The following is a 23,906-nucleotide window of genomic DNA, read 5'->3' on the forward strand; positions in this document are numbered from 1 at the left end:
CAAACAGAATAGTTTCTCTCATGTATGATTTGACTTTTTTCTTTCCAGAAATTTAACAACTAAAATAAATAAATAAATAAATAAAAGTAAATAAATAAATACAATTTTACATCATAAAAAAGATTGATTCATGCTCACCTTATAAGTGTAAGAGGAGATTTATTTTTGTTAAGAAGGTTATTTTGGTAATTCAGGGTTCATTATTTTATAAATATATTCTTTATATTCTGATGTAAATCAGGGACTATAATGACACTAGTCAGTTTATCTGTAGTGATTAGTCTGTTTTAGATTGGGCGGAGTGATACGCCACAGTACGGCACTAGGTGCTGTGTTGATGTTCTAAAATCCTACACTGTTGAGGGACATTAAAGTACACTGGAACTCAGCAGAAGTTGTCCCCGTGTTTATCCTACTCACGACCCGAAAAAGGTTAATTTAATAAGGTAAGGCTTAACTCTACACCAGCCTTACATAAGTAAAAGTTCAGAGCTCAAAACGGGACTGCAAAACGGGACTAGTTTCTTCTGAGCGGAGGAAGATTTTGGTCTGCGGGTCGAGGCGCGGTCGGCACAAATACGCTGCGCGTTACTAGTCAACACAACATATTAATATAAATAACCCAATATCGCGATACAGTTTGTCACCTCCACGACACGTTTCGTGACGTTTTTGTATCGCGAAATTTCGTGGCACGATATATTGTTACACCCCTATTCATGATGTAGATTTGTGTTACGTTGTCCTTTCAGAACACATCATTGTTTTACGTTTGATTCATTGAACTGGTTTCAAACCAAATCTAGACGGCAATTTCACTGGCTTCAGTTCCTTTTTAAATGTTTTTATTTTCACTGTCCTCCATATTTAAAATAACAGAAAGATTCCATATAACTCTCCATACTCACTCAGACATATGAATTTTCCTTTTTTCTTTGTTCTTAGAATTTTAAAAGAGGTTGGTAAAAGATAATTTTATTTTAAAGCTCCATTAGATTGGAATAATCTTCCTCTCTTTTTGCGTTCTATTACCTCTTATCATAGTTTTAAGTTGGCATTATATTCTCAGGTTTTTTATTTATTTATGTATTTTTTTGTGTCCTTTTTTCTATTTATTTATTTTATTTTATTTGTTTTTTCTATTTATTTTCTCTCCGTTATGTTATATTTATCTCATTGTTTCGGTTATTCAATTAGTCTACTTTGTAACTAGACTTGTGTGGGTAGGGGTTGTGTTTGTTTTATGTCATGTATGTCTGTACTGTAATGTAATATATTGTAATGTTGTATGTTTTATGGGACCCCCTTGAAAATGAGATGTTACATCTCAAGGAGCAAATCCTTTAATAAATTCTAAATTACCCACAGATTCTAGTCTGAGCAGGAGGGGGGGAGGAAATAATTGGTCGGCTGCGGGACTCACCTGAACCGATGCTTTTACTTCTTCCTGCCCATATGTCTGCCAGCTCATAAACACGACCCTGAGAGGAAAGAGAGGGACTAATTAGCCGAGTCAGGAGAGCACATGCCTGCATGAAAACAAACTGCTCCCACAGACACATCACAGGAAAACGCCGTCTTCAAAAAGGTGGAGGACTTGGCTGCTTTCCACCCAGAACTAAACAAGGAGATGAGCGCCACCAATTTCCCAGCTTCCCCTCGCATCTCCAGCAGCTTTAGACTTCTTTTAGGGCTGAAATCCACGTTTCGGTTGAACGTTGACAGATTTAAATCACAATATTGCCTGAATGATGCTTTAGCTCTACCTTCACCTTAAAAGAAACAGAAAGCAAGAAGCAAAAAAAATGAAATATGTAACCAGAGCTGGGTAGAGCAGCCAAAGATTGTACTCAAGTAAAAGTACTGTTACTTCAGAATAATATGACTCAAGTAGAAGTAAAAAGTAGTCATCCAAATAATTACTTGAGTAAAAGTAAAAAAGTATTTGGTGAAAAAACTACTCAAGTACTGAGTAACTGTTGACTAAAGTCTGATTTATTTTTTTAACACAACCATTTAATCAGACAATAGTACAAAATAAAATAAAAAATAAGAAAATAGCTTAAATTAAAATAATCTTAAAGTAAATTCAAGTACTTTAATAAATAATAAAATAACAGAATAAAAAAATAAATTAAGCACAAGTAGCACAAAATTTCAAGCCTTTGTACTTTTCTTTTTTAACCAGGCAGAACTAGAACAAACATGAACTCATAGAAACTCTGTGTGTGTTTGAGTCTGTGTAAATGTGACAAAACATGCAAAAACTAACATTTTTCCCGAAGAATCACTCAGTGATGTCATGAGATTGACGCGTACGCGGATAAAAGGGATAAAAGAAAAGTAACAGCTCAACGTAGCCTAATGTAGCGGAGGAAGAGGAACAGTTTCTTCTTCACAAATCTACTCAAGTAAAAGTAAAAAGTACAGTGATTCAAAACTACTCCTAAAAGTACAACATTTCCCAAAACTTACTCCAGTAAATGTAACAGAGTAAATGTAACTCGTTACTACCCACGTCTGTCTGTAACAAGGAAAACAGGGTCAAAGTTTAATGACTCTTAGATCGTATAAGAAGAATTGGACAAGCCATATATATGTTCATATAGAACATTTAAAAATAACTCAAGTTGTCCAAAGTGTGTTTACATGTAGACAATAAAAGGCTATAAATAAAGTAGATCAAAGCAAATGGAAAGAAAACACAACTACAGATAATATCTGATTACAAGATGTCTGAAGCTGCTGCTGAATTAAAGGGTTGGAGATTTGAAGGCACAGACAGTTTGAGCTGTTCTCGGTTGTACAGGTAAGTACAACCGAGAACTGGATCTGGGAGCTGTAAAGGTCGTCTGACTGGATGATCTCCGACCTCTGACCGGGTTATAAAGACGTTCACACGGATAAAAACAGCACCAGCACATTTAAAACCTTAAAAACCTCCAGTAAAATCTTAAAGTCTCCTCTAAACCGGAACACGAAGCCGAGGAGTTACAACGTTTGGTGATAAAAGCACATACAGCTCTTTGCCAATCGTAGCTGGAGGAAACTTTGACACACAGATCTATTTATCAAATTTAAAACATTTTAAATCACACACGCTTTTAGCAAACAGATGAATAAGTAACCTTAAAGGGTTCTGAGGAGGAGCCATATTTTCCTAGCCATGAAAATATGGCGTGAGCGTGTATATGTCTATGTAGCTATGTGTATGTATGTGTGTGTGTGTGTGTGTGTGTGTGTGTGTGTGTGTGTGTGATAAACCAAACAAAGCTCCACCTGAATTGTATCTATAGTGGGGGAGGGGGGGGAGCAACCCCGCCACCCGCGAGACCAGAGGCCGACAAGGCAGAACCCGGAACCCAGGCCACCAGCAACCCCACAGAGGGGAGAGGTAGGAGGGAGGCAATCCAACGCCTGCGAGCCTGAATGTGCAGTGTCTACATTGCTGTTAAAACCGTGAGGCGGGGAGTGCCGGGCCACGCGGGACAATGCCCCTCACGACCCGGACCCCCCGCCCCATCGCCTATGTGCGTATGAATCGTGTAGGGGGGGGAGGAGGGGGAGCAGAGGCCGAAGCCAGGAAGCAGGACCAGCAGAGCCGGCCCTGGTAAGACACCCACGCTCCCCCACCGGCCATCCAGTAGACGGGGGCCGGCCCTCCGAGCCGGGCCAGGGCCCCACCGTACCTCCACGGGCGCCCCCGGCGCCGCCGGAGCCCCCAGACGGAGGGGGAAACGGTCCAACATCCCCCCCATTCATACTGACAACAAAAGACATAGACACCTGGGAATGGTGCCACCCCGCCGCTGCGTCCGCCCGTGCACCCCCCGTGCACCCCCCGGCCAGGTCCGATCCCCGGACCCGACGGAGGGAAATGATTCTTACCTGACTGGCGAAGAGAGAGAGAGAAAGAGACGGCTGTGTTTCCATGACAACCCTTTAAATATTTTTGTCGGAGGGTTGATGTGAAGGAATTAACTGAAGCCAAACTGGGTCTTTAACTTATGGATCTGGTGGTATAAAGTATAAAAGACACTATTCCTCAACAAGACCAACTCAGTCCCTGGTGGTCAGGAGAGGTACTGCAACATTTCAACCAGCCACAATATTAAAACCACTAACAAAAGAGAACAATAATCACCCGTCTCTGTGTCTTTATGAGTCCAAACTGTTGTTTCTTTACCAAAAGGAAGGATGACGGATCAATTTATCTAATTATGGCACCTGCTTTTTTTTTTGTTACTCTATTTTTGTTTTAAAAAAAGAAGAAGTCAAAAAATATCCCAGTTTCCATTTCCATTCCTCGCAGGAAACCGGACTGCGGCTGCGGAGAATGTGAAGCGCCTGAGGAAGCAGCGCATCACAACCGAAGGAACGCAGCCGGACGACCAGCGATCGCTGAACAAATGGACTTTATTTCCCCCCGAAGATAATTAAAGCTCAGCTATGAAGATTATCAGCCGCCGGATCGCCTGAAATGTTCCACGTGGGAGAGACGGAACCACTGCAGACCGAACTGGTGATACTTTTACACAGCTGATGTGGTGGTACTTCAGATAGTTCAGATAGTTCATGTACTTCATGTACTTCATGTACTTATAGTACTGCAGGTACTTCAGAAACTTCAGGTACTTCTGATACTTCTGGTGATACTTTTACACAGCTGACGCGCTGGTACTTCAGATAGTTCATGTACTTCAGAAACTTCTGGTACTTCAGGTATTTCAGATAATTCAGTTACTTCAGGTACTTTTGATACTTTTGATACTTCTAGTACTTCTGGTACTTCTGGTACTTCTGGTACTTCTGGTATTTCAGATACTTCAGATACTTTTGATACTTGTGGTACTTCAGGTACTTCAGATAATTTTGATACTTCAGATACTTTTGATACTTCAGATACTTCTGATACTTTTGATACTTCAGATACATCTGATACTTCTGGTACTTCTGGTACTTCAGAAGAAGTTCTGCTCGGAGCACCGGACCGTTATTTTCTGTTTTTATTCAGCCGTTAAAGCAGGAAAAATACCAAAATAACGGGTTAATTCTCTCAAAACCTCAGTCGTTCTGCATTAAATTACTAAATTAACTAAAGTCCGTTATCGTCGTCCGGTTCCTCTTTTCTCTGATGATACTTCGGTTTACGGATCTAAAGCTCCCTGACGGATTTAAGGAAACCCGTCCCAATCCCAGCTCGGTGTTGCTGCAGATGTTCAGCAGAGGTGGTGAGCCCCCCCCCCCCCCCCCCCCCCCCCCCCCCCCCCGCGACCCTCGACCCCCTGGACCCCCCGGGGCCTCCGGTCCCGGGGCCACACAGCAGGCCGGGGCTCATTCCTGGTCAGAGGTGTCAAGTAACGAAGTACAAATACTTTGTTACCTTACTTAAGTAGAAATTTTGGTTATCTATACTTCACTGGAGTAATTATTTTCAGACGACTTTTTACTTTTACTCCTTACATTTTCATGCAATTATCTGTACTTTTTACTCCTTACATTTTAAAATCAGCCTCGTTACTCTATTTCATTTCTGCCTTTAATAAAAACTATCCAGTTAAATTGCTCCATCCGGATAGAGTGAATTTGGTTGTGGTTGTTTCAGATGTTCTTGTCCAGTGTTTGTTCTTACATCCGTTCCCTCAGATTCCTGCAACTAAACTTGGATGTACATTCCAATAAAGGTTAGGATAAATGATAACATGCCTCTGAAGTTTGACTTTTTGCACCATTACAATACTTATAGGCAACTAGTCATCATATCTCCTGCTCTCTGAAACACATGTTAATGCTCAATAGTACACATATATGGTTCTTTAATATATTTGCATTATACAAGATACATTCATTTTCAATGGCTTTTGTCCTTAATGTGCTTTTTTCCCCCTTATATTACTTTTACTTTTATAGTTTAAGTAGTTTTGATTAGGATGTTAATAATTAATCGATTTTCGATTAATTGCCGTTATGAAATTACCCGATTAAAATTAACGATTACAATTAATCTAGTTTATTTATTTTTTCGTTTTAATTTCACCAGCTGGTATTACGCCCGGACCACATTTAATGCGACATCAACTCGCTGCCGCCGCGGCGCGCACAGAAGAAAGAGACGGCGGATATGTTTGGTTTTAGTAACATCATGCTCAGGCCATGAGTCTGCAATGGCCCAGACGGGAGACACATGTAGCTCTGTGCTTAACTTTTATTTTTAATCCACTCTATATTCTTCTGGTTGTTCTCGATATGCTCCCCTAAAGCCTGAATTATGGTTCCGCCTTAAATCGACGCAGAGCCGCCGCCGTAGGCTACGTTGTAACGCGGAACCATAAATCAGCCTTCACCCGGTACATACATAGGTTTCTCTAAACATCTGACCCCGCTACAGTTTTAACTAAAAGAAAATGTGCTCCAATACAGCAGGTCTCATAATTTGATTTTGAACACTGCAGAAACTCTAACTTAAAACGTAACTAGAACTTAAAATTTGCTTGACACAAATGACACTATTATGCTGCTGCTACTACTAATAGCCTTGAAGTGCACTTTATATTATATTCCTTGTGGTACAAAAATGTCTTTTTGTTACTTTTGTATCAAATAAATATTTGATTAAGGAATACATTAAAATGTCCTTTGTATTTTATATAAGCAAAAAAAATTATGTTTGTATCTCAGATGGGGGAAAAACGCGGCTTATCAACTAATCGATGATCGATCGATAAGGTTTATCAACTATCAATTAATGAAATAATCGATAATTTGCATCCCTAGTTTTGATACCAGTACTACTTTTATACTTTTTACTTGAGTAAAAAACTTGAGTTGATACTTCAACTTCTACAGGAGTATTTTTAAACTCCAGTTAGTATCTAGACTTCTAGGGGGGGGGGGTTCGGGGGGTCGTGCGGGGTCGGGGGGCTACAGGGCCAGATGGAGCAGGAAAACACCGGCTGGAATCTGACACGAGCACATCTGCACAAACACATGTGACCACTTGTGGGGGGCGGAGGTGTCGGCCCACCGGGGGGGGGGGCTTTAGCTCCGACACGTCGACCACCGGCCGGGTTAAATGTTCCTCAGAGGGAAAGCAGACGTTGACCACCTGGAGACGACGAAAGTCGAACCAACAACAACTCTGAACCAGGGGGATCTCTGAACAACATTAACCAGTTTTAAAAACAAATATAAAAACATGATTCTCACGAGGTAGAAGAGGAAGGGGTTTAGCGGCTTTTAGGGGCCTGATATAACACTATTGGGTAGATCTGTGTATATTTATGTACAGAAATGGGCAGCAAATATATATATAAAAAATATAAAATATTATAAATATATATAATATATATATATATATATATATATATATATAGTGTAAATAAGTATATTTATATAAATATTTATATGGGCATGTGTGTAAAAATATATAGAAATATTCAACTATGTGTATGTATGTATAAGTATGTGTGTGAGTATAATTACAGTATATTATTATAATAATAATAATAATAATAATAATAATAATAATAATAATATCAATCATTATTATTATTAATAATAATTATTATAATAATAATAATTATTAGTATTAGTATTATTAATATTAATAATATTATTAATATCAATTATAATTAAAATAACAACAATATTATTATTATTATCATTTTTATTAATAATACTAATAATAATATGATTAATAATAATAATAATAATAATAATAATAATAATAATAATAATAATAATAATAATACTGTTATTTATCAGTGTGAGTACAGTGTGTGAATATTTATAAATACAGGTTAAATGATCAGTGAATGGGGGTAGAACTAAATAAGTTTACACTTCTTCCTACTCCTTTTTTGGCACATGTAAATCAAAATAGCAAGTTTTAAAGGATGAAATTCTTTGTTTTGTTGTCATGAAGTGTTGTTTCTTTTTTTTACATGTACAAAAATTAAATAAACCAAATCAAATCAAGCTGCCCCGGCGGCGAAGTCATGGACACGCACGGCTGCTCGCTGGGCTCGCTGGGCCCCCTGGGGCCCCCCGGGGGCCCCCCCACCCTCACCTGGTACCAATCAGGACGTGCGCTTCAGCAACTGTGCAGAATCAGATGGTTCAGACGGAGGGGCGGTGGGGGGTGAGCAGGGGGGGGGCGGGAGGAACCACGGCGGGACGACGCTGCCAGACGGCGAGGGGTGACTAAACGACTTGGCGGCAGCGACAAAGGGAGCGTCACGGATTACGGAGCTCAGATCTCTGAAAGAGTGAAATGCAGATTGAAAAGAAGAAGACGCCGGAGGGGGAGGTTCTGGAGCGAGGGGGGGGTTATGGAGCGAGGGGGGGGGGTTCAGAGATGTCTGCTAATGCAACAGAAACGTGAATCACAGCAAGCAGAGATGAGATGAGTCCCCGTCCTCCCCCCGGGAGGGAGGTGACGAGCGCGTCTGGACACCGCAGCAGCAGCGGCGGCTGTTTGGCTCGCACCGTCATCAGACCTGAGCAAGAACCAACCAAAGCGGTCGCGGTGAAACACAGGCCACGCCCACACGTCACACTGATCTGTCTATGACCTGTAGCGGAGCCAGAGGGGGGGCGAGGGGGCGGGCGCCCCGGGGCCCACAAGCTCAAAGGGCCCAATGATAGGGCCCCGTTTTGTGTGATACGTTCATATATAATCGTAAATTCTAGACTATAATTACGATCAAATGTGCATTGTGCGGCCAGTGTAGACTAATTCTTACTTTACAACTGTCCTGAACGCATCAGGGCCGTGAACCAACGCTGATTGGCTGTAAAGCCTGATTTATGGTTCCGCGTTAAATCGACGCAAAAACTACGCCGTAGGGTACGGCGAAGCCTACGGCGTAGGGTACGCGGCGACGCGCAACGTACGTGCGTGTCGCCGCGTATCCTACGCCGTAGGCTCTGTTTTGGTGTAACGCGGAACCATAAATCAGCCTTAACAGTTACAGCCAATTTGCCGACTAAACTCGCTAAAGTTTAAAAGAGGACTAAGCATGTACAACGTTTTATGGAAGAGTCAATTGCCATTGGTGAGTCAGTGTAACGTTCATAAATAATTTCTTTATCAGAATGTTGTGGTAGCTTTGACCAGCTGCCTATTTGAATGAGCTTTGTGATGTTTTCAACTAGACCGCCGAGTCTATTCTCTGTTCTAGAGCTCAGAAATTATGTTATAGGCCGCTGTGTCTATATCTATCTAAATAGATTGTGTAATTTTAGACCAGTTATGTTGGGGTTTTTTTTGTATTTAAGCTGTATCAAAGATGGAACTGAGTCAGTCCGTGACTATCTGAGTTTTCAGCGCCAGGTGATTGACAGCTGTCAGGCCTAAGTTTGTGTTTGTTCTTCTGAACAAGTTTGTGACTTTACTCTGCTTTCTGCAGCATAGGCCTATAGGCTTGGCTCAATAAAAGTGAGAATAAATGTTGTTTGATGGGTGGGATGAAGTGTTGTTGAACGTTAAAATGACTATCATAAGGGCCCATGGAGAATGCTCCGCCCCCTCTGGACTGAGACCCGCGCTCCGCCACTGTCTCTGACGTTTTACTTCCTTTACGTTGCTCGTTTCCTTCATCAGACGTCGTGAAAACTACAAAACGAAATCATACGGCGTTCCGCGTTAGCTCCAGCTGCCGTCCACCGATTTATACAGTTTGAATTAAACAACAGTTATCGGAGCTGCAACCTGTGCAGCTACATCGGGGTCCAGACGCCCATGAAGGAGGGGGGAAAAAAAAACAAACCTTTTTGTGAACTGAATAGTCCGATCACCAGTTTTCAGCAAGAAAAAAAGTAAACAAAAGAAAATACCGTAGCATCATGTTTAGCTAGCGCGAACAAAAAAGCGGCGCACAAAAGAGAAAAGAACAAAAGAGCCGGACAACAATGATGTGAGGAAACAATCACGTTTTCATCGCTGCAGAAAAAGAATGGTATAAAATTATAAACTAAACAAATAAGAATATTTTGTTTCCTTATTTTCAGAAGCTGATTGAAATCTGATTGTTGATCACGATTGTTCGAAATATCCGAAACAAAACAAATAACTGATTCAGATTTTACTTTATCAATCCCCAAAAAGGAAATTAATTTGAAGTTCAAGTTTTTATGTTTTGTTGATTTAATGTTTAATCTTCTAAAGTTCTTATCCATCTTATGTTTTTTTGTAAAGGCTCGGAAAAACAGGTTTTCTCAGTCAGAATATTTAGTTTTTATTATACTTCATATAAAAAACTTCATAGTTATTTGCATTTCTGTTCATGACCGGTTTCAGGGACATTAAACGAAGGTCGTGTCTCTAACTTCCGACCCATAAACCCTCTGTTGTGATGTTTTTATCTCCACTGTGGTCATGTGACCCATTACAGTTTTCAGAGATTAGCACCTCCATCTTAAATTTACGAGGACCTTATTAGTCTGTTTTACAAGACTCCTTAAACACTTTTAAAAGCCGTCGCCCAGATGGTTACAAACACGTTCTGAGTCCTCTGACTTCCTCTTGGTTTGTCTGCACAGTTTCCCCCGTAGACGCGGGGCGGCGAGGCCGACCCGGGGTCGACCCCGGGAGAGCCGTTACAGGTTTACAGCGAGGACTCGTATGGATGCAGCAGATGGACGACCCAGTTCTGCGACCTCGCGTGCTGAATGCTGACAAACCGCTCATGTACGTCTATGAGGCTCCGGGCTGATCAATACTTCAGCGTGAAACCTCGTTTTGATTCTCCTTCCAACGAAGGACATCTAAAGCTTCCTTCGCAGCGTTGCCGGGGCCGACGGCCCGATCGTCCCTGATGAAACCTCCCGTTTCCCTCGTCCTTCAGTTGGCCCACGCGAGACATCCCCGCAAACATTTGAGCGCAATTAATCTAATGATCGTGTCGTTACTGTCACGCCGCCGTCGCTCGTCCCCGGAGTCCATGACGAGACAAACATCCCGGCTGGATCACGGTTAGGGATGGCAATCGAGGCAGGTCTTGTTGAGAACCGGTTCCCAGTGTTTCAATTCCTTGGAATCGTTTGCCTTTTTCGCAAACGATTCCCTTATCGATTCCAGTGGGCGCGAATGACGTTACCAAGCACGTTGCGCAACGTGCGCCTTCACGCCCAGCAGGAAAACACGGGGACAAAACGGCATAAACGCTCGAAAGTTTGGTTACATTTTACCAAAAATGATGACAACAGGGCGACAATACTTGCAATGTGGACATTTTAACAAAGAGGGGAAACTGTTAGGGCTCAGCCGGCTGATGCGCTGGGAGCGCGGAGTCAGCCGGCGTGTGGTAAGGCTGATTTATGGTTCCGCGTTAAGGCTGAATTATGCTTCTGCGTCAAAATGGCGCCGTGCCTACGGCGTGTGGTTTGGATCGACGCAGAGGACACGCCGTCACCTGCGCCGTCTCTGACGTGCACCTCCCGAAAATTGTAACTACGCGTCGAGGAGACGCAGACCACACGCAGACAGAGAGCGCTGTGATTGGTTCGTTTGAAAGCGAAGCATTTCCGGTTTCCGGTTTGAAGCAGTAGTGAACTTCCAGGGCTCTTTTCTTCGTTTATATGTGATTTTTTTTGTTTTGGTTTTTTGCACAATAGTTGTCCTTATTTCCTTGATTTACTGTGACCGGAAAAAGTCGGATAAACCGTTCAGAAAAAGATTGCTAACTAGTGGCTGCGGGGGGTACTGCACCGAGACCAAATGGAGTGACGGAGAAGTCCGAAGGGTTCAGCACGGTGTCACGGCTGCGGCGTGTGCTCTGCGTTGGTGTGACGCAGAAGCATAATTCAGCCTTTACACCAACGCAGAACCTACGGCGTAGGTTTCTCCGGTAAACAGGCGATAATGTTCTGCTGTGAAAACTCTGCTGTTCTGGCAAGTTTAAGAACATTTCAGCAGCGACTAGGAATGGGCGATATTTTACCGTTCACGATTTACCGTCAAAAAAAATTCCCCACAGTAAGAATTTGTATCTCACGGTAAAAACGATAAATTCCCGTTGATGACGTTTTTGTGTAAAACGGATTTATGGTTCTGCGTTAAATCGACGCACAACGTACTTGAAGGAAGGAAGGAAGGAAGGAAGGAAGGAAGGAAGGAAGGAAGGAAGGAAGGAAGGAAGGAAGGAAGGAAGGAAGGAAGGAAGGAAGGAAGGAAGGAAGGAAGGAAGGAAGGAAGGAAGGAAGGAAGGAAGGAAGGAAGGAAGGAAGGAAGGAAGGAAGGAAGGAAGGAAGGAAAGAAAGAAAGAAAGAAAGAAAGAAAGAAAGAAAGAAAGAAAGAAAGAAAGAAAGAAAGAAAGAAAGAAAGACGTTTTTGTGTAACAAACATGGCGGATCTGAGAGCGAGATAGATTTATAGTTACAAAGGTGGAGTTGAATTGGTATTTTTTTTATCGTCATTTTTATTGTTATCGGGATAAATGCCAAATTATCGTGATACATTTTTTAGTCCATACCACCAATCTCTAGCGTCTGGCCTTGGGACCGACTCCATGCGACTGGTTCTAATGACTAAACCCGTCCATCTGGGTGGAGAAATGTCGAAAAGGACATCTCCAGCCGGATTTACGACAGACCGATTCAGTTCACTGAACTGAACTCTTTCACAGCCATTCCCACCGGTACAGAACGTACCGGGCCAACCAAATGACTCCTACGGGAGTGATCAGGAGCAACAGAGTTGCAGAAACTCCTCCTCCACTGCAGCCGTGCAGGATGCGCTTGGTTGATGCTCGTCCGGCCGTCTCCTGCCCTGGTCACATGGTCTGCTCCCGTCTGGCTGCACGAGCGTCTAATCGCTTCCAGAACCAGCGTCAGCTGCTCTCAGTGATCAGTGATCCAGAGGAACCGGACTGAGTCCTTTTATCAGAGAGAAAACAGACCCATGAACACGGCCCTCTTTTAAAAACCTGATGTTGACATTAACTGAGGCAGGACCGATGCTTCGGGCTCCAGACCCTTTACTGAGATCTGGAGACAGATGGACAGCAAAATACCCCTTTTCCACCAAACCGGTTCTTTTTTTGTTCTTTTTTTTTCTTATTTTCTATTTTTCTTCTTTTTTTCCTTTTTGCTTCTTTTTTTCTTCCTTTTTCCTTTCCTTTTTAATCTCGACATTTCGACTTTTTGACTTTTTTCTCAACTTTTTTTCTCAACTTTTTTCTTGACATTTCGACTTTTTTTTTGACAGACATTTTGACTTTTTCGACATTTTGACTTTTTTCTCGAAATTTTAAACTTTTTTTCTCGATATTTCGACTTTTTTTCTCGACATTTCGACTTTTTTTCTCGACATTCAGACTTTTTTCCTCGACATTCAGACTTTTTTCCTCGACATTCAGACTTTTTTCCTCGACATTCAGACTTTTTTTCTCGACATTTCGACTTTTTTCTCAACATTTTAACTTTTTTCTTGACATTTCGCCTTTCGCCATTTGTCTTCATTCTAAGGCTTTTACAAGACTTTTCATTTTTTGCGGCTCCAGACATATTTGTTTTTTGTGTTTTTGGTCCAATATGGCTCTTTCAACATTTTGGGTTGCCGACCCCCGGTCTAGAGGAAAGAATCGCTTACGTAAGCGGAGGGGGGGGAGTTATTAAGACCAATGGCAAAAGTAAGACTGGGAGACGGAGACATTTTCAAATAAGAATGAATCTGGATGCAGCAAAGCATCATGGGAGGAGGAGGAGACAACCTGTCTTTTAGAGATGTGTCCACGGAGGAGCTACGAGGACCAAGTCCTGTTAGAGCAGATACCTGGTTGTTGCTGCAACTTTCACGCAAACGCAGCGACGTAACTGACGTTTGCAGAGACGTAATGACGTGGCTCCTCTTAGCACCCGAGCTGTGGAAAACCAAACCGGTTCTCAGCTGGTTCATAGTTGAAGGAGTTGTGAACCAGAACCAGCACTGGCCTTTTCCACCAGTTTGTTGGAAAAGGAGTAAAGGAAGCACCGATGGTCCTGTTTTTGTACGACTGCATCATCCGAGCCGAAACCTCTCCTCTGATTCTTTACACCTGTGATGATTTGTGGGCATGCTACCTGAAACCCAAGCCCGTTAGTTACGCAGTTATCTAGGAAGATCGTGTTGGGAAACTCCTGCAGAAATGTAGGTGGATGAGTGGACGAACCGCCCGTCCTGGTCTCCATTAATCCCAGAAATCAACTCCAGACATTTAAATGCAGTCAAATCAATCTTCAGGAGAAGAAAACTCTCAGTGTTGCCGTTTACGTCAGTGACTCAGATCCTCCCCAGGGCTGAACGTGTCACATGTTTGGAGCCGTCTGAGGTCTGGACGGGGCGGGTCGTGTGGGTGGGCCTGCTGGTTCCAGGGGTGGAATCCCTGAACAGTCTGTAAATCAAACCGGGACTCATTCCTCCGGCGTGTCACGGATCGGTCGTTATCACGACCGATAACCACCAGCTCTGCTCGAGCCCCCTGTTCTTCAGCAGCTCCGGCGACGGTTAAAGCCGTTAAAGAAAAGACTGACAGACAGGAATGAAGAGAGGAATTTACTACTAATTGAACCAAACTGGAATTGATTTATTGATTTGTTAGCAGGGCTGGTTTCCTGGGGGGGTTGGACCCGCCAAGGCTGCTCTTTCCCAACCATTCTGTTCATTACTTTCACAGGCAGAGTTTCTGCGTGAGCGGAGGGGTGGAGGGGCGGAGGGGTTTCTGCAGATGATGTGGTTCTGTTGGTTTTATGAGGCCAAGACCTGCAGCTGGATGGATGGATGGATGGATGGATGGATGGATGGATGGATGGATGGATGGATGGATGGATGGATGGATGGATGGATGGATGGATGGATGGATGGATGGATGGATGGATGGATGGATGGATGGATGGATGGATGGATGGATGGATGGATGGATGATACATGGATGGATGGATGGATGGATGGATACCGTCTTCACGTCTCTCCAGTGTTAGAATCGCTCCATTGGTTACCCGTAAAATTCAGAATCCAATTTAAAATTTTATTACTTGCGTATAAAGCCCAAAACGGCTTAGCTCCGCATTATTTGCAAGACCTGATAGTGCCTTATGTTCCTGGCAGAGCTCTCCGTTCTCAGGGTGCAGGTTTACTCGTAGTTCCTAGAGTATCCAAATGTAGATTTGGAGGGCGGGCGTTCTGCTATCAGGCACCACTACTTTGGAACCAACTTCCAATCTGGGTTAAGGGGGCTGACACCACCTCCACCTTTAAAACTAAACTTAAAACATTTCTGTTTAGTAAAGCCTATAGTTAGTGTTTAGTAAACCTCTAGCTGGTGTTGGTAAATCTCTAGGTAGTGTAAACTCTAGTGTGTTAGAGTCGCTCCCCCCCTTTCTCTTCTCTTTTTTCTTGGTGCAGCATCCCCTGCCGGTGGCGAAGAGCATCTCCGAATGCACAACACCGGATCCTGCAGTGTGGGAGTGAGAGGGGCAGGGTAACGGCCCCTTTTTGGCGGGGGAGAAGGTTCGTCCCTCAAGACTCCTCTCCCTGGCCCTGCCCCTTCTCAACCTTTCCCCGACCCTGCACCCCAACCTGGGACTTCCCGATTGGGCCGGAGCTTCGGGAGCTGCGTGCTGGCCTGTGGTCCCCACCCCTGGTCATCCCGTTGCTGCTTCCACCTGCCTGCGGTCCCCACCCCCGGTCATCCTGCTGCTGCTTCCACCTGCCTGCTGTGCTGTTGACGTCCCCGACCCCCAGTCTGGCCCTCGGCAGGAGGGTCCCCCCTTACGAGCCTGGTCCTGGTCCAGGTTTCTTCCTCCTAAAGGGGAGTTTTTCTTGCCACTGTTTGGCTTAAGGTTTTTCTCCCACTAGGGGAGTTTTTACCTGCCATTGTTTATGTAATAATTGCTCGGGGGTTCATGTTCATGTTCATGTTCTGGGTCTCTGGAAAGCGTCTAGAGACAACTTTTGTTGTATTAGACGCTATATAAATAAAATTTAATTGAATTGAATGGAAGAATGGATGGATGGACGGATGGAAGGATGGATGGATGGATGGTTGGATGGATGGATGGATGATACATGGATGGATGGATGGATGGATGGATGGATGATACATGGATGGATGGATGGATGGAAGAATGGATGGATGGATGGATGGATGATAGATGGATGGATGGACAAAGGGAGGGATGCATGCATGGATGGATGGATGGATGGATGGACAAAGGGAGGGATGCATGGATGGATGGATGGAAGAATGGATGGATGGATGGACAAAGGGAGGGATGGAAGGATGGATGGATGCATGGATATAATATAAAAAGGTGTATTTTCTCGTTTCCATTTAGTCAAGTCAACAAATCCCTCCTGACCGTAAACGAGAATCTCCATCGAGCGTTTCTCTCTCTCTCTCTTTCTCTCTCTTCATCCTCCAGCTCGGCTCAGCTTTTATTGACCAGTTAAAAAGTGGAAATAGTGATTTAATACAACCCCGGCCCGGAGAGACGAGGCGGCGCTCGCACTTCTGGCACCCGTTACCGTCGTCTGGGCCGCTGCCTGGGCTTCACCTCGCCTCACGCCGGCCGTTAAAAGCCCCGGCGTCGTGCCAGGGACCCCAGCTGCACCAAACACTTTAAACTCAGCGACGACAAGCCAACGTGTCAAATACTGAAATGAAATATGATCCGGACGCCGTTACGGTTTAAACGGTTCGCAGCAACATTTCACTCGGCATAAACTTGGCCTTAGTTGATTTAAGACTCAAAAGTATCAAGGATAATAAGTCCTAATAAGCCTTTTTGAGAGTGCAGCTGTGTTTGTTTGGTCCAGTTTAGAGCATTTATGTTTTATTAATGGCTGCTTGGCTGCTGTCACAAACACTCCAGAGGATAAATGTCAAGTGTTACAATAATCAAGAATATAAAAGCTGCTGCATTATTATTTATCAGCAGGCAGGAGAGGAAACCTGCCTGGAGTGTCAGCAGTCACAGAAAACCGGCTTTGCACGCTTCTGAGCTTAAGAAGAGTCTTAGAGCTCATCTCATTGAAGATGCAAAGTTAAGCATCCCGTAATAACCCAACACACGTGTCCGGGCTCAGTTCCTTAGAGAACCAATTTAAATATGTCCTTTTTGCATGTCAGCTGTCCCATAATTTGACTTATTACAAATATGCAAATACAGCAAATTGGGAGGGGGAGGATGGGAGGGGGAGGATCTACGGAGGAGTATTAGGGCCATGCAGGAGAAAAAATATTTGAGAAGGGAAGATTTTTTTTTATTGTGCACTTCGAGAAAAAATTTGAAATGTCGAGATTAATGTTGAAATACAATTTAAAGAATAAAGTCAAAATTTCGAGAAAAAAGTCGAAATTTCGAGAATAAAGTTGAAATACAATTTCTCGAAATTGTACTTTGTGTCAACAGGAAACTTTACATCTGAGCAGATAAGAATCACATGTGGAGTTCCCCAAGGTTCAATTCTGGGACCTCTACTGTTTAACGTCGACATGATCCCACTGGCACAAACTATAAAGAAAAAACAACATACACTACTATAGTTAGTACTTGTACTCCGATGTACTTGTGTTTTTGGGTTTAAGCGCTCGGGAAGGAAGAAATCTGGAACTAGTTTTATTCTGTCCATCCTTTATGTTTTAGGTCGTTCTGCAGTGAAGTTGGTTTGCAGGTGTTTATGTAACAAGAAGAGCCTTTTTTTCCAGGATTTATATTCATTTTATTTAAGGCAAAGTCATGCAAGTATCTAAGGCCCCGTTTACACGGAGCAAAAACGGAGGCGTTTTCATGCGTTTTGGCCGTTCGTTTACACAAAAACGGAGGTCAAAGCCCCCAAAAACAATCATTTCTGAAAACTCCGGCCAAAGTGGAGATTTTCAAAAACTCCGTTTTCACGTCTAAACAGAGAAAACGGAGTAAAACGGAGATTTACGTCACATTATGCGACAAACGTCACCAGCAGCGTCATGAGTGCGACCTGTGTTTACAATTTGTTTGGCCGCCGTCAATATTTTCTTTTATTTTACCTGTTCTTACATTCTAAAGTCACAATTAAAAGTAACTCCACATCTCTGTCACTCCAAACGAAAGACTCTCGTTCCGTCTTGGAAGTAAAGCCTGAATTATGGTCCCGCGTTAAATCGACGCAGAGACTATGGCGTAGGGTACGCGGCGATGCGCGCCGTACGGTGTGCGTCGCCGCGTACCCTACGCCGTAGACTCTGCGTTGGTGTAACGCAGAACCATAATTTAGGCTTTACTGGAAGTTACACGTGTCATTTGTTGATGTTTTTTCCAGGATTCTGATTGGCTGGCATGACGTTAACAGCGTATTTATGCGGGTCCGTGTAAACGAGGACATTTTTGAAAACGTAGAGGGGAAAATATCAGTTTTTGTAAATACCTGGCTACGTGTAAACGTGGCCTAAACCCTGGAGACAGACCCAATATGGAATCCAAAGGGTTAGCAGGAGCTAAAGACATTTAAATGACTAAAAGTATCCTGAAAGGCTAGTGTCAAATGTTTGTCAGACTCATAGACCGACTTACATCCGTGAAGAGGAGAATTAAACAGTGTGACCTTTTATTTTTCCTTTAAAATATAACCATATTTCCCGAGTCCCAGCATGCTCTGCTGCAGCTTCTGGTGTTAGTCTGATTGCACTGAGCTGATGCCGGTCTCCGCTGAAGCGAAGCGCCACATGACATTTACAGAAAATATACAGAGCAATTCCAGGAAGAGGAACTTAATCTTTGCTTTAACCAGAAAATGGATAATTATTCACCGTCGGCGGTTCCGGACCAACGCGGCTTAGAGAAAGAAAGAGAAATGACTCAGAATGACAGGCTGGTTTCTGCAACAGAGAAACCTTTCCTTCTCTTTTCTGCACATTTCATTTCCCTCATCGTTCCCCCGACTGGAGCTCAGACCAGAAGAAGCTCCCGAAAGCAGAGGTGCGCTCTCTTGTTCTTCACCGCGCAGTGGTTTGAGACGAGCTTTTAAGCGTAAAAAGTGAGGAAGTGGGGCGGCGTTTGGATCTGGAACGACTGCATGTTCGGTGTGTGGCTCCTAATCATGAGCCAGATTGATTTTCCAGGGAGGTCTTACATGAGGGAGGCTGCTGGAGGGAGGCTGGAGTGGGTGCTGAGTGGGTGTGTGCACCGTCACAACTGGGAACCAGAGTTATTTATGAACTTGAGCTTCAGCAGAGACGGTTTTTTTTTTCTTTCTTTTTTTGGGTTAAGGCAGCCAAATCTCACTGCAGGCCCAGAAATGCATGAATCTGGATACCGGCCTTGTTTGAGCTGTATCTCCAGTGGTCAGAAACTCCTTCAGCGTTCCTCCGCCTAACCCCCAACCCCCAACCCTCAGCCTCGAGTCGGGGACAAAGATTGTCTAAAAATCATATCAGGAGGGGGCACATTTTACAAACCGTTCATTCGGGCACATGACGGAGAAACAGTTACTGTTGGCATGCTTCTTCCTCGGCCGGGTGTCCCAGATAGCAAAAGATGTTAAATCAATGTTGAATTATGGTCAAAAAGGTTGATTTTTGGTTAATGTTGGATCAACCATCAATCAATCAATCAATCAATCAATCAATCAATCAATCATCCAGTTCTAATAGCAAAATCTAATCAATGTTGAATCAACGTATTCACGCAATTACAGGTCTCTAATTGAAGGGCAGAACTATCTCAGCTCCGGATGAGACAGAATACATACATACATAACCCCAATCTTCAGATAAAACTAGTTTGTTGAGGAAAAGATATTAACTCTATTTGTAGCTGCAGAGGAAAAAAATAATCTCACGAGGAAAACAAAAATATTGCTCACGCCTCGGAGCCTCTTCAGCATAATATAGCAGTCAAAAAAAAAGAAAGTAAAGAGTAATACAAAACATGTACCAAAGCAGCTGCCAAACACTCCTAAACAAGGTAGCCTAAGACGTGGGTTGTGCAGAACTGCAGCAGTAAATCCTCATCGGAGCTCCACTCTTTGATAGGGATTTAGTATGGACCCAACCCGTTAATAATCATTATTTTCTCCATATACCGCTCCCTGGCTTCCTTGTTTAAGGTATCCCGGTAAATTCCAGTTCCTTTCCAGCAGTTTAACATCTTTTGTTTGCGTTCCGTCTGTTCACTTGGTGAAACAGAAAAGTAGTTTTGAAAGTCCGTCCCGTCTTCATTCACTATCAAAACAATGCACGCGACGGGACAGGATTTTTCCGATGATACAAATCATGATACAAATACATTAAGAGAGCCTGGCAGGGAGCCGCCACCGCAGTAATGGCGGCCGCTCGACTTCCGGTTTTTGCTGGATTCATGTACAAGAATATCTATATCTAAAATCAGGAAAACTTCAGTCAGAGGGGAATGAATTTAATATGAGCTAAGCTATGATAGCGTGTGGTAAACTTAAGCTATGGATGACATTACAGGAGGTTTGTGCAGTTCCTTTAACACCGTCTGTGGTCAGGACGACAGCAAACACGCCCCTCCAGCACGACTGTACATCCCACTGCTGCTATTTCTGATTTCAAAGGTCGGGCTAAATTACCAGGGTCGCTAGATCTGAGTCGTGACCACGCCCACGTTTACCGTCAACCACACGCACACACTCCAGATCACAAGCTGCGGTTCTGCTTCTGTAGCTCGTCAGACGCTGGAGAGTGACATGAACTGATGTTGGGAGGCTGATGGAGGGTAACACGTACTGTAGCCCCCCCCCGGGCCGTGCAGCCGCGCACGTCCAGCAGCCCTTTCTGTAGCAGCTCGCTGGTTTGACAGTCACATCATCTGTTTCAGCAGTTTTGTGATGATGCTCGCCGCCCTCGCGCTCCCAACTCCACAAACCGTCAGACGGGTTGACAAGAGTTTCAGTTCAGGGAATGAATGTTCAGATGCATCAGGAAGCAAATTCATGGTTGCTCCCGATGACCAGAGGGAAGTAACAGAGATCAGTGACTGCGTTTACATGCAGTCAATAACCCTTTTAAAACCCGAATATTGGCAATAACCCGAATTTGCACGGCCATGTAAACACCAATAACCCCTTTGAATAACCCCTGGGTTACTCCTTTTAAAACCCGAATATTTGGTCATGTAAACGCCAAACGGAATATCCCCATCAGACGGAACATGAATTTGTTTTCTGCGCATGCTCTGTTCGCAAGGAATCCTGATCTTTTGAGTCCAGGAAGTTCTTCTAAACACGGAGAAACAGAAGACCACGCCACACTTTTGGAGTGAGGAGGAGACTAATCACTTCATAAATGTAATGAAGAATATGAACATTTTGGCATTTGTAGACAGTAGAAAGTACGGGGATAAAAGAAAGTGAGCGAAAAGTTGCGCGAAGCAGCATTTGTTTTGAATTTGGATAGGAAGAAGAAGCAGAAATGACGTGAATTGCGTCATGATGTTCTCCGCGTATTGCCGGCACAGTACATCCAAGTGATCGCCGCGGCTTCGTGGCACTCGAAACCCGGAGACTGCGTTGGGGGGGGGGGGGGCTGATAAGAGGTGGGGCTGGGAAGGCGTTGAGATGAGGGAGGTGTGGTTATCAGCAAGTGTGTGTGTGAGCGGTAAGTCTGAACTTCGCTCAGAGCTGCTCCTCAGCCAATGTCCTTGATGTTATCAGGCGGCTCGGTACAGTTCTGAAACAGGTCCACAGATGTTCGTGGAAGAGGGGAGGGTTAGTGGGGGCAGAGTCATCTTGTTTACATTCCACCAGGGAGATTGTGACTGGAGCGATCGGCCAAACCGCTCTGTCAAGGCCAGATTGTAGAATCAACAATTATATTGCAAAGAACAGACAGACTCAGTAATTTTCCGTCTGCCTTTAGTCTCTGGTTCATCAATGCCGACTCCAAAGAGACGAATTTGTGATCAATTCCCGCCAAGGGAGCAGAAAAGTGTCCGCCTTCACCGAGAGCCGGAAGAAGATGGAAGATGGAGATCAGATTCTGCTCCGAACCCCCCAAACAGCATCACGCCGCTCAAAATCACAGCCCGACCTTTAATCCCAACGAGTAAATCTCTGATTCTGTCTTATATTTAATCAGCATATGAAGGGTGGATAATAAAAAGGTGACTTTTGTTGACAACAAACCACAAATTCTGATATTAATTAATTTATTTTATTCTCCTCTTTTCTGTGAACAGCTGATGAATAACAATGAGATCTTTAAAGTTTTCAGAAAAAAAAAAAAAACAATCTCATCACCATATTTTCTGTTTTTCGTGTTGGAACATGTTCTTATGAAGATTACATTTATAACACCAACAAGTGCAGGGCTTTTACCGTAGGCACTAGGCATGCTGGGAGTATCACTTCATCTGATGTTCCCATCACTCTGGAACTCTGGGTAAATCTGGTCTCACCAGATCACATGACCTCCGTTCGCTGCTCCAGAGTCCATCTTTACGCTCACTAGTAAACTGAAGCCTCTTTTTCCTGATTCTCCTCCTGATGAGTGGTTTTCTTCAGGCTGAACAGACGTTTAGTCTCGTGAGGTCCATCGATGTTGGCGTGGCAACAACAAGATGAAACGCAGCCCTTCTATTACGATTCGCTTTCACCAAACGTTTAGCAAGACGCTGCTCACGATCATTCAAGATTTTTTTTCCAGCCATGTAGCACCCTATAATGTAATAATTTCCTGAAAATGTAATAACGCCTGAAAATGTAATAACATTTTGCATTTAACTCAATTGAAAATTGAATAACTTCCGCAATAATGTAATAAAATATCCTGACGGATATTGTAATAACATTTTTACCGATAATGTAATACCTTAGTACATTATTGGGAATTTATTACTTGCTACTCAAAGTCTGCAATTTAACTCAATAGTCATTTTGGTGTTTCAAATCCAGCGTATATAACATTCTTAGATACTTAAAACACAAAATGTAGAACTCTGGACTGAAAATGGACATATATATTACATTATTTGTCAAGTATTACATTATCAGTTTTGGAAAAGAAAAAAAAGATCCACCTGAAAATGTAATAAATTCCCAATAATGTGATAAGGTATTACATTATCGGTAAAAATGTTATTACAATATCAGTCGGGATATTTTATTACATTAGTGAAGTGATTAGAAGTGATTAGTGAAGTGAAGTTATTACATTATTGGATTTTATTACATTTTTGATTGAGTTAAGTGCAAATTTTATTACATTTTCAGGCGTAATTACATTTTCAGGAAATTATTACATTATAGGGTGCTACAAGCCACATTTCCTCCCGGAAAACCAAGTTCCTGGTCCATATAAACGACAAGGAATGACGCAGATAAACGTGTCTTTACCGCTCGGTAAAGCGGTTTATCCGGTGTTGTAATTCACTGCAATAACTGCAGGGGGCGCCATCGGTCGATCTTCAAATTTAGTTTCTGAAAGGGTCTTTATCTGTTTAAAGCTGTGAAATTATTGCTTCCCAAACCAACAAGCCAAAGCGTGCACGAGCATCAATAGCCGTGCCGAGGTAAATACGAGATCCTGAGAGGATTCTTACATCTGACATTAAAGGAGTAACATCCTCAAACTCATTAACATCCCGGAGTTCACACTTCACTCAGACGAGCGAGCTGCAGGTTTTTTCTGAAAAGACGGTTTGAATAAATCGTCGTCCTAACGGGAGCCCGCATGTCTTTGTGCGCGCTGAAGAAAAAAAGGAAGAAGTTGCAAATTAATCCCAAAGCGGAGGACGCGGTGCAAGTTTGTGAAGAAGCTGAGAGCGTGCGAGGCAAAATTACCCGTATCTCTCCGACAAAGTCCGAACTAAACGAGGCCCAGATCTCTGGAGCCTCGCTAGAAAAGCTTCCTCCAGATGAAAGAAATCAAGATTTCACAAGCAGAACGTGGCGGACCGCTTTAATTATTATTATTATTATTATTATT

The 23,906-nt window shown here is 43.2% G+C and overlaps 1 protein-coding gene across 1 annotated transcript in view; it reads right to left on the minus strand.

Annotated features, from left to right (window-relative positions):
* The window catches only part of LOC133446216 (beta-galactoside alpha-2,6-sialyltransferase 2-like), a 92,160-nt gene that overhangs the window by 43,790 nt on the left and 24,464 nt on the right, over window positions 1–23,906 (minus strand). Inside the window, exon 2 of the mRNA XM_061724169.1 lies at window positions 1,424–1,481. The gene's annotated coding sequence lies outside the window, so the exon portion shown is untranslated. The remainder of the gene's footprint in view (window positions 1–1,423; window positions 1,482–23,906) is intronic.

The sequence above is a fragment of the Cololabis saira genome, chromosome 6 (genome assembly GCF_033807715.1).
Source record: "Cololabis saira isolate AMF1-May2022 chromosome 6, fColSai1.1, whole genome shotgun sequence".
Taxonomy (NCBI): Eukaryota; Metazoa; Chordata; class Actinopteri; order Beloniformes; family Belonidae; genus Cololabis; species Cololabis saira.